The 11,122-nt window shown below is 38.3% G+C and overlaps 1 long non-coding RNA gene across 1 annotated transcript; it reads left to right on the forward strand.

The window, feature by feature from the left end:
- Positions 1-310: 310 nt before the first annotated feature.
- Positions 311-10,641, forward strand: LOC119084507. The gene is made up of 4 exons (XR_005089073.1): positions 311-320; positions 830-837; positions 8,820-8,829; positions 10,483-10,641. It is a non-coding gene; the product is annotated as an uncharacterized LOC119084507 (long non-coding RNA).
- The last annotated feature ends 481 nt before the right edge of the window (positions 10,642-11,122 follow it).

Genomic DNA, 11,122 nt, shown 5'->3' on the forward strand with positions numbered 1-11,122 from the left:
TAATTAGGTAAAATAAATTTCGTTCGCTGGTGGAAAAAATGTTTTCTTCCCGGAACCCGGAAGCAAAGAAAGTATAAAACTTCCCGTTTTGTAAGTAAAAATTTCCAAGTTTTGAGTTTAACATCATATACGTCTACAACAGTGAGGGCTTTTCTCGCACTTTTTCCACCAGCGATTTCGTTATTTAAAAATTTGACTTTATCCTTGATGCTTAAAGTTAGTAAATTGAAAAATTTGAAAGGCGGTGATAATTCCCATGAAACAATGCTTTCTAATAAAATCAGTGAAGTGACAAGAGATACCGTTGCTTCCGATCAGCTGTCTGTGCCATCTGTAAAATTCTCTGATAGAAATACTCGTAGCATCATAGAATCACAAATAGGTCGTATTCCTCGTAATTGTTGAAGATTAATAAACGGATGCGATGCTTATAATGATAATTCGTAAGATTTTTTTTTAAATAAGTGCATCTAAAACCAAATTCCAAATAAATATAAGAGCAAGACTTGTATATTGTATATTGTTGAGCAAGACTTTAATTTAAAATAAGTAGAGCAAAACTCGTCATCAGCATAAAGAAAGAAACGCAGTTTCACAACCACCAGATCAATTTTATCAGAAAGTAATAATTCCACACTGAATAGAATAATTTTACTCTTTCAATTCTAAGAGTTTTCTACTATGCGCAAAGTTTGAGTAATAAGCAAATTCCGATATAGACTAGTTAGAAATCACCATCTTCCCATCTATAACCGATTCTGTTTTTTACGTAACTTTCGAGTTAGATTCTTTGTTTTTTAACGAATGTTAGAAATCTGATGCCGTTCAGAAAAAATTGTGTAGATGGTCTAGCCAAATGGAATTGCACAAACACAATTTACTTAGATTCCATACTCAACTGATTCTGCTTAACAGTTTCTAAAACATACAGTTAGTAGCTCAAAGCTACCTGTCCTGTCACTTATGTCTTTAATCCACTTTCATTCTTTGCAGGCTCGAAGGAACGCAAACAAGCGATTTGCATGATAATGAGAAGAGGAATGTTTGAGTGGAATGGAGATCCAAAACTCAATGGTGGAGAGATGCAAACGTGTAGGAGACCGAATGAAAAATTTGAAAGACCAGTGACCTACTTCACGCCATGTCCAAAATGCCTTGGGTCGTTTACTGAAAAAACACTCAGCCGTCACTTCAAAATTTGCTCCAACAATGCGCTTCAGGGCGAAAGAAAGGTGAAACAACTCAGTCGCGCAGTGGACGGTCGCTTACATCCTAATGCAAGTGCAGATCTGAACAAAGTCTTCTCTAAATTGCAAGCAGATCCAGTTGTGCGACCAATTCGCTTTGACTGGTTATTGATCGAGTTCGCAAACGGCCTTTGTCTCAATTATCATCCTTTTTTTTCAACAAAAAATGATTCGCGACAAGTTACGGAGCGCTGGGAAAGTTTTGGTAACAGCAAAATCACTCTCGCCAGCAATAACAGATTTCTCGTCGTTATACCACGTAAAACATTGCACTGTAGTCATCGAGGCAGTGCGTAAAGTGGCAAAATTTGACCTTGGTGCCAAAAGTTTTGGTAGTCCTGGTACGGCAACGACATTGGTGACATTAATCAAAGCCATTGGAGAAACTCTATTGATCGAGTACATGAAATCAGATAATCCAGTTGACGAAAAAAATGTTGAACGTTTTTTGATGGTGTTTACCAAAGATGCAAAGCTTAAGATCAATAAGTTAGCAGCATTAACACAAAAACGAGCTAGGCGTTCCCGAAAAGATGATATTCCTAGTACAGATGATGTCAGCCGATTCGCTGCGTACCTCGATTGTGAACTAGAGACAGCTTTCGCTGACTTACAGCAGGAGTACACATACAAAAATTGGGTGCATTTATCCGAAGTAACACTGGCAGCGATTCTTGTAATATAATCGGAAACGCACAGGTGAAATGAGAAACATCCTTGTCAGCGAATATCACTCTCGCGAAATGCTTGCGTCGTTCCGCGACTCGCTTGTTGCTGGCAACATTCCTGAAGCTACGATCAAATTAATCAGAAGCAGAATTACAGCTCGAGGAAAGCTGGAGCGCGACGTGCCAGTTTTACTAAAACACAAATATGATGACAGCATTGATATCCTCCTTCGTCATAGAACGGATGCCCGCATTTCCGACGAAAACAAATTTCTGTTTGCATTGTATTCAGCCGCTGGTGAAGAGACGACAGTCAATTCCTGCGTAGTCATTCAAAAATTTTCAAATAAATGCGACGCTCAAAATCCAGGCAGCTTGCGAGGAACTAAATTACGCAAACACTTGGCAAGCATTTGCGGAACAATGAATTTGAATGATCCCGAGGTTACCAATGTTGCACAATTTATGGGACATGACACCGAAATCCATCGCAACATTTATCGTCAGAACTCATTACGCTCGGCAAGTCGTGCAAATGGCAGAAATATTAGAGCGTGCACAGGGAAAAATGGTGAACATCAGCAGCTCGAGTGAAGAGTCTGGGAACGTAACTGCAGAAGCCGTCACAATGAAAAACAAACGAATCCGAGCACCGAAGCCCAAAGCAGGAAAGATTGACACATCGAAGGTAGAAACCCAGAAAAATACTCGAAAGACTGTTGTCACTACGAAAAAACAGCCCAAATCGAAAGTCAGCATCACGGATGAACCATCATCTCGAGGCGATCCAACACACATCATCATATCCAAACAGAGCTCGACTGGCATCGGTCCAGCGTACAGCGAAAATCGAAACAGAGATCGGATGGCATCGGTCCAGCGCACATCAACAAATCGAAAGAGAGCTCGACTGACATAGGTCCAGCGTACAGCGAAAAATCGAAACAGAGATCGGATGGCATCGGTTCGGCACACATCATCAAATCGAAACACAGCTCGACTGGCACAAACAAAAGTTCGTAGAAACTTTAGATCACATGACTCGAAACTCTGACGATCTTCATTTTTAATTTTTATGTTATTCTATTTGTGTTTTTAATTGATCAATTGGACAAGTTGAATTTTATCTGTATTTCGTCAGTATATACTTTGAATTTCAAATTGAATTGAAATAAACGTTGATCCAATTAATACGAAAAAGGTTTTGTAAAAAATTACAGTGTCTGTTCTCATCGCAATTCTTCATACATTCTCGCCTAAATTCTACAAATTTCCATTCCACATGGACGTGTCAAACATGCCAACCAGGTTTTTCCTGAAATCTGCAATGACCTGAGCCTGATTCTTAAAATTTCGACCTCACTTGAATTGACCTGAAACCTGAATATAGTGGTCAGGTCAGACCTGAAGTTTAGGTCAGTTCAGGTTTCGGTCGACCAATTCCCAGCATTAGTTGAAAGAGATTCCAGGGTACAATACACCGTTTCTTTGCTTATCGAAGCCTTGTTTAGGATTTTCTTCATAATACAATTTGAAGAATAATGATCGTGGTACAGTAATCGATGCAGCCTTTGGATTTTTCAAGGAGAAAATGTGAATGTGGCTTTACTAGTAATCAAGCAGTTCATATCAACTGGCGAACAGTTCATATCAACTGGCGAACAGTTCATATCAACTGGCGAGCAGTTCATATCAACTGGCGAGCAGTTCATATCAACTGGCGAGCAGTTCATATCAACTGGCGAACAGTTCATATCAACTGGCGAACAGTTCATATCAACTGGCGAACAGTTCATATCAACTGGCGAACAGTTCATATCAACTGGCGAACAGTTCATATCAACTGGCGAACAGTTCATATCAACTGGCGAACAGTTCATATCAACTGGCGAACAGTTCATATCAACTGGCGAACAGTTCATATCAACTGGCGAACAGTTCATATCAACTAGCGAACAGTTTATATCAACTGGCGAACAGTTTATATCAACTGGCGAACAGTTCATATCAACTGGCGAACAGTTCATATCAACTGGCGAACAGTTCATATCGACTGGCGAACAGTTCATATCGACTGGCGAACAGTTCATATCAACTGGCGAAGAGTTGATATCAACTGGCGAACAGTTCATATCAACTGGCGAAGAGTTCATATCAACTGGCGAACAGTTCATATCAACTGGCGAACAGTTCATATCCACTGGCGAAGGCGTTCGGACAAAATAACCCCGGACGAAATAAATCCGGACATAATGTCCCCTGGACAAAATAACCCCGGACAAAATAACCCGGACAAAATAACTCCGGACAGAATAACTCCCAAATAAAAAAAACGATATAGTTACTCGAATATTTTCAATACACTCAATATATTCGAATATTCATGAGTACATGGTCGATATGTTCGAATATAGTCGAGTACATAGTGGATGTATTCGAATATATTCGAGTATCTTGTCGAATATATTTGATATATGCGAATATAGTCGATATATTCGAATATAATCGATCATGTTTGCTATATGCGAATATAGGCGATACATACATACTAGTATGTAGTCGATATATTCGAATATAGTCTAGTTCTTAGTCGATATATTCGAATATAGTGGAGTGGAGTACTTAGTTGACATATTCGAATATAGTCGTTTATATTTGATATATGCGAATATAGTCGGTATATTCGAATGTAATCGGGTATATAGTCGATATGTTCGATGATAGTCTAGTACGTAGTCGATATATTCGAATATAGTCTAGTTCTTAGTCGATATATTTGAATATAGTGGAGTGGAGTACTTAGTTGATATATTCGAACATAGTCGTTTATATTTGATATATGCGAATATAGTCGGTATATTCGAATGTAATCGGGTATATAGTCGATATGTTCGATGATAGTCTAGTATGTAGTCGATATATTCGAATATAGTCTAGTTCTTAGTCGATATATTTGAATATAGTGGAGTGGAGTACTTAGTTGATATATTCGAATATAGTCGTTTATATTTGATATATGCGAATATAGTCGGTATATTCGAATGAAATCGAGTATATAGTCGATATGTTCGATGATAGTCTAGTATGTAGTCGATATATTCGAGTATAGTCTAGTTCTTAGTCGACATATTCGACGATAGTCTAGTATATAGTCAACATATTCGAATATAGTCGAGTACATAGTTGTAGTCCATATATTCGATGATAGTAGACATATTCGAGTATAGAGTCAATATATTCAAATTAATAGTCGATATATTAGAATGTACTTGAGTATATAGTCGATATGTTCGAATATACTCAAGTATATAATTGATATATCAAATATCAAATATAAACGACTATGTTCGAATATATCAACTAAGTACTCCACTCCACTATATTCAAATATATCGACTAAGAACTAGACTATACTCGAATATATCGACTACATACTAGACTATCATCGAACATATCGACTATATACTCGATTTCATTCGAATATACCGACTATATTCGCATATATCAAATATAAACGACTATATTCGAATATATCAACTAAGTACTCCACTCCACTATATTCAAATATATCGACTAAGAACTAGACTATATTCGAATATATCGACTACATACTAGACTATCATCGAACATATCGACTATATACCCGATTACATTCGAATATACCGACTATATTCGCATATATCAAATATAAACGACTATGTTCGAATATATCAACTAAGTACTCCACTCCACTATATTCAAATATATCGACTAAGAACTAGACTATATTCGAATATATCGACTACGTACTAGACTATCATCGAACATATCGACTATATACCCGATTACATTCGAATATACCGACTATATTCGCATATATCAAATATAAACGACTATATTCGAATATGTCAACTAAGTACTCCACTCCACTATATTCGAATATATCGACTAAGAACTAGACTATATTCGAATATATCGACTACATACTAGTATGTATGTATCGCCTATATTCGCATATAGCAAACATGATCGATTATATTCGAATATATCGACTATATTCGCATATATCAAATATATTCGACAAGATACTCGAATATATTCGAATACATCCACTATGTACTCGACTATATTCGAACATATCGACCATGTACTCATGAATATTCGAATATATTGAGTGTATTGAAAATATTCGAGTAACTATATCGTTTTTTTATTTGGGAGTTATTCTGTCCGGAGTTATTTTGTCCGGGTTATTTTGTCCGGGGTTATTTTGTCCAGGGGACATTATGTCCGGATTTATTTCGTCCGGGGTTATTTTGTCCGAACGCCGCCGAAAACAGCACGACCACATCTTGTGAGGTCTCTATTGAAAGCTCAGGACCTGCTCTATCGGATAGACAAAGATTCCCGGTACCACACTCAACCGGGTCCGCACAGCAAGTGCCGAAGTGTTCGCTACCCTAAATTTCCATTTTACGTCTGAAGTGTTTTCATCCCAAATTCGCAACGCAACCACATCGTGTTTGGTATCGTTGAATAGGTCTTGAACAGGACGTCACTTTGAGCCCATGCACACCGTGCACCGACCGACGCACTGGCTGTAAGCTGTGAAAAATAACTGTTCGACCAAAAGTAAAAAAAAGTTTTTTCTCATTTTTCTCGAAAATTGCCACGCAGATCTTCTCGAGTCATATATCAATCGATCGGGCTGTTTGAGTAGACAAATACGTGAAAATATGAAGAAAAAAAATCGTCCAGTTTTTTAGCAAAAAATGTTTAAGTGACGTAAAATGACCATATCCACTTTTCGACCATTATCGCACCGAAATATGTCCCCAGTACACCCGTCATTGGTGTCTACGTGTCGCTCGTGAAATTCTGCGTCGTTGTGAGGCAGTTTGTGGTGCCGACCGCCCCGACCTCCGGCACCATAAAATTTCGAATATCATTTTATTTCACTCATTTTCGGTCCAAAATCGAAAAAAATAATTTTTTTCAAATTTTTGACACCACCACCACGCGTGGCTGTTACACCGCGTCCATTTAAGAAATAAAAAAATTTTGAAAAATTTTCGACAATTTTCCAACCACAGCCAAATCATATACCAAACTCATCTGTGGCCCCTTACCTACGCAGGGAAAATAGTAACTTCCGCTCCGCTTCGCTCCGCTCCAGGAGACAGTAGTAAAATGGTGCAGACCCATTCACGAACTAAGGGTAAGTAACTAGTTTTTTACCTATTGCACGCTTATATTTGATATACAATGATGTTAGGCAGCTAACGCTGCATCAAAGAGGTCTAGATTTTATTTGAGATTGATGTGTTGTTTGTGGTTGGTGCTGTGCTCCATGTGTGTAATTTATACACACCCACATATACAAACAGCCTCATATACACACACCCAGATATACAAACACCCACATATACATACACCCACATATACAAACACCCTCATATACATACACCCACATATACACACACCAACACAACGCAATGTGCGACCCCCTAAACCACCGCTTTATTTTCACCGCTTGCAGTGTGGCCTCTAGCACTATTTAGTCAATTGTAAGAAACTACTTGCGAAACAAAGAAAGCAAAAAATTCTTTGAGGTCAATAAAAATTTTGCTAAAGAGAATATGCTATGAGGTCGTTGCATTAGTATCGCGTTAATTTTTGTAAAACGAATAGCCTATGAGATCGTTGAATTAGAGTCAACGTCACATTTCTCTGAAAGGAAATAGCTATGAGGTCGTTCTTTTAGGATTCAAATTTCGTAAAAGGGATTAGCCTATGAGGTCGTCCTGTTAGCACTTACATCAAGTTTTGTAAAATGGAAAATCCGATGTGATCGTTCAATTACGCCAGATGAACTAAATTTAATTTTTTTCTGTTTTCAACGTTATTTAATACACAAATACGGTCCATTTGAAATCACATTGCAACATAGCTCGATTACGCTTATGCGCGAGAAACTGTGGTAAGTAAAGGCAATAAAAGTATCTAAGCTAAAATTTTCGACAGTACTTTGTAAAAGGAAAATCTTATGTGATCGTTCAACTGTCTCACCTACATTTTGAAAAAGGGAAAATCCTATGAGGTCGTCCTATTAGACTCTACGTTAGATTTTGTTGAAAGGAATATCCTGTGAGGTCGTTCAATTTTTTTTGAATGCAAAAAAATTTACGTATAAATCGCGACTGTTACTGAATAATGTGTATACCAAATGCGAACACATGTCTACAAAAAGCGTTTAAATTATCTGAATTTTGTGAACTTTTACATTTATTGAATAGATCAGTATCAAAATTAAATCTGTAAAATTTTATCCATGAAAGTGATAAATTGACATTCAATCGTGTCGTCTATATTTTAATTATTTATGTTGTCGTTGTGAGTGGGGGTTCCACCCCCACACCCCCGGGCCTCCGGCGATCATATTCTTAATAGTGAAAGTGTCGTAGTTAGTGGGGGTTCCACCCCCACACCCCTGGGCCTCCGGCGGTGAGATTGTCAGTAGTGAATACGAACCAAGTGTCGTAGTTCGTGGGGTTCCACCCCCACACCCCCGGGCCTCCGGCGGTGAGTTTGTCAGTAGTGAATACGACGCAACAACTGAAACCAGCCAGGCTTTCCCTATAAAATTTCTGATTTTCTGATTTTCTTAAACAACGCCAGTTTACTTAAAAACCGATAATCCATCGAAAGAAAGTAAAAAAAATTGATTCACCCTAGTCAAAGCACAAAAAAGGCAAAAAATTGTATAGTCGACTGCTGGGACCGCAGAGGAGCCGATACCACCGAAATTTTATAAGCGTTCGAAAGGGTTTGGTCCACCCGTTCATATGCACTATAGTACAAGAAAATGCCATCCGAAATGGCCATACGGCAAGTAAAAATATTTTTACTTCACTCTGCTTTGGAGTAGCTTCGAAGTGGCTCATTTGAAGAGTGGAAACGTGGCCGAAAACAGCACGACCACATCTTGTGAGGTCTCTATTGAAAGCTCAGGACCTGCTCTATCGGATAGACAAAGATTCCCGGTACCACACTCAACCGGGTCCGCACAGCAAGTGCCGAAGTGTTCGCTACCCTAAATTTCCATTTTACGTCTGAAGTGTTTTCATCCCAAATTCGCAACGCAACCACATCGTGTTTGGTATCGTTGAATAGGTCTTGAACAGGACGTCACTTTGAGCCCATGCACACCGTGCACCGACCGACGCACTGGCTGTAAGCTGTGAAAAATAACTGTTCGACCAAAAGTAAAAAAAAGTTTTTTCTCATTTTTCTCGAAAATTGCCACGCAGATCTTCTCGAGTCATATATCAATCGATCGGGCTGTTTGAGTAGACAAATACGTGAAAATATGAAGAAAAAAAATCGTCCAGTTTTTTAGCAAAAAATGTTTAAGTGACGTAAAATGACCATATCCACTTTTCGACCATTATCGCACCGAAATATGTCCCCAGTACACCCGTCATTGGTGTCTACGTGTCGCTCGTGAAATTCTGCGTCGTTGTGAGGCAGTTTGTGGTGCCGACCGCCCCGACCTCCGGCACCATAAAATTTCGAATATCATTTTATTTCACTCATTTTCGGTCCAAAATCGAAAAAAATAATTTTTTTCAAATTTTTGACACCACCACCATGCGTGGCTGTTACTCCGCGTCCATTTAAGAAATAAAAAAAAATTGAAAAATTTTCGGCAATTTTCCAACCACACCCAAATCATATACCAAACTCATCTCTGGCCCCTTACCTACGCAGGGAAAATAGTGGCTTCCGCTCCGCTTCGCTCCGCTCCAGGAGACAGTAGTAAATAGGTACTAAGACATTCACGAACTAAGGGTAAGTAACTAGTTTATTACCTATAATACGCTATATAACGGATACACAGCGATTTAGGCAGCTAACGCTGCATCAAATAGGTCTAGATTTTATTTGAGATTGATGTGTTGTTTGTGGTTGGTGATGTGCTACATGTGTGTAATTTATACACACCCACATATACAAACAGCCTCATATACACACACCCAGATATACACACACCCACATATACATACACCCACATATACATACACCCACATATACACACACCCACATATACATACACCCCCATATACACACACCCTCATATACATACACCCACATATACACACACCAACACAACGCAATGTGCGACCCCCTAAACCACGGCTTTATTTTCACCGCTTGCAGTGTGCCCTCTAGCACTATTTAGTCAATTGTAAGAAACTACTTGCGAAACAAAGAAAGCAAAAAATTCTTTGAGGTCAATAAAAATTTTGCTAAAGAGAATATGCTATGAGGTCGTTGCATTAGTATCGCGTTAATTTTTGTGAAACGAATAGCCTATGAGATCGTCGAATTAGAGTCAACGTCACATTTCTGTGAAAGGAAATAGCTATGAGGTCGTTCTTTTAGGATTCAAATTTCGTATTTTATGAGGTCGTCCTGTTAGCACTTACATCAAATTTTGTAAAATGGAAAATGCGACGTGATCGTTCAATTACAGTCTCACCTACATTTTGTAAAAGGCAAAATTATGCCAGATGAAGTAAATTTAGATTTTTTTTTGTTTTCAACGTTGTTCAATCCACAAAGCCAATCCATTTGAAATCACATCGCAACATAGCTCGATTACACATACACTTATGAGCGCGAGACCGCAGTATCAGTGTGAATGTGCGTAACATGAACGAAGTACGTATACATGGCATACACGAAGGCTTTAATGTGGATTGAGAAAGCTAAGCTAAAATTGTCGGCAGTGCCTTGTAAAAGGAAAATCTCATGTGATCGTTCAATTGTCTCACCTACATTTTGTAAAAAGGAAAATCCTATGAAGTCGTCCTATTAGACTCTACGTTAGATTCTGTTGAAAGGAATATCCTGTGAGGTCGTTCAATTTTTTTTGAATGCAAAAAAATTGTACGTATAAATCGCAACTGTTACTGAATAATGTGTATACCAACTACGAACACATGTCTACAAAAAGCGTTTAAATTATCTGAATTTTGTGAACTTTTACATTTATTGAATAGATCAGTAGTATCAAAATTAAATCTGTAAAATTTTATCCATGAAAGTGGTAAATTGACATCCAATCGTGTCGTCTATGTTTTAATTATTTATGTTGTCGTAGTGAGTGGGGGTTCCATTCCACACCCCCGGGCCTCCGGCGATCACATTCTTAATAGCGAAAGT

The sequence above is a fragment of the Bradysia coprophila genome, unplaced genomic scaffold (assembly GCF_014529535.1).
Source record: "Bradysia coprophila strain Holo2 unplaced genomic scaffold, BU_Bcop_v1 contig_737, whole genome shotgun sequence".
In the NCBI taxonomy this organism is placed as follows: Eukaryota; Metazoa; Arthropoda; class Insecta; order Diptera; family Sciaridae; genus Bradysia; species Bradysia coprophila.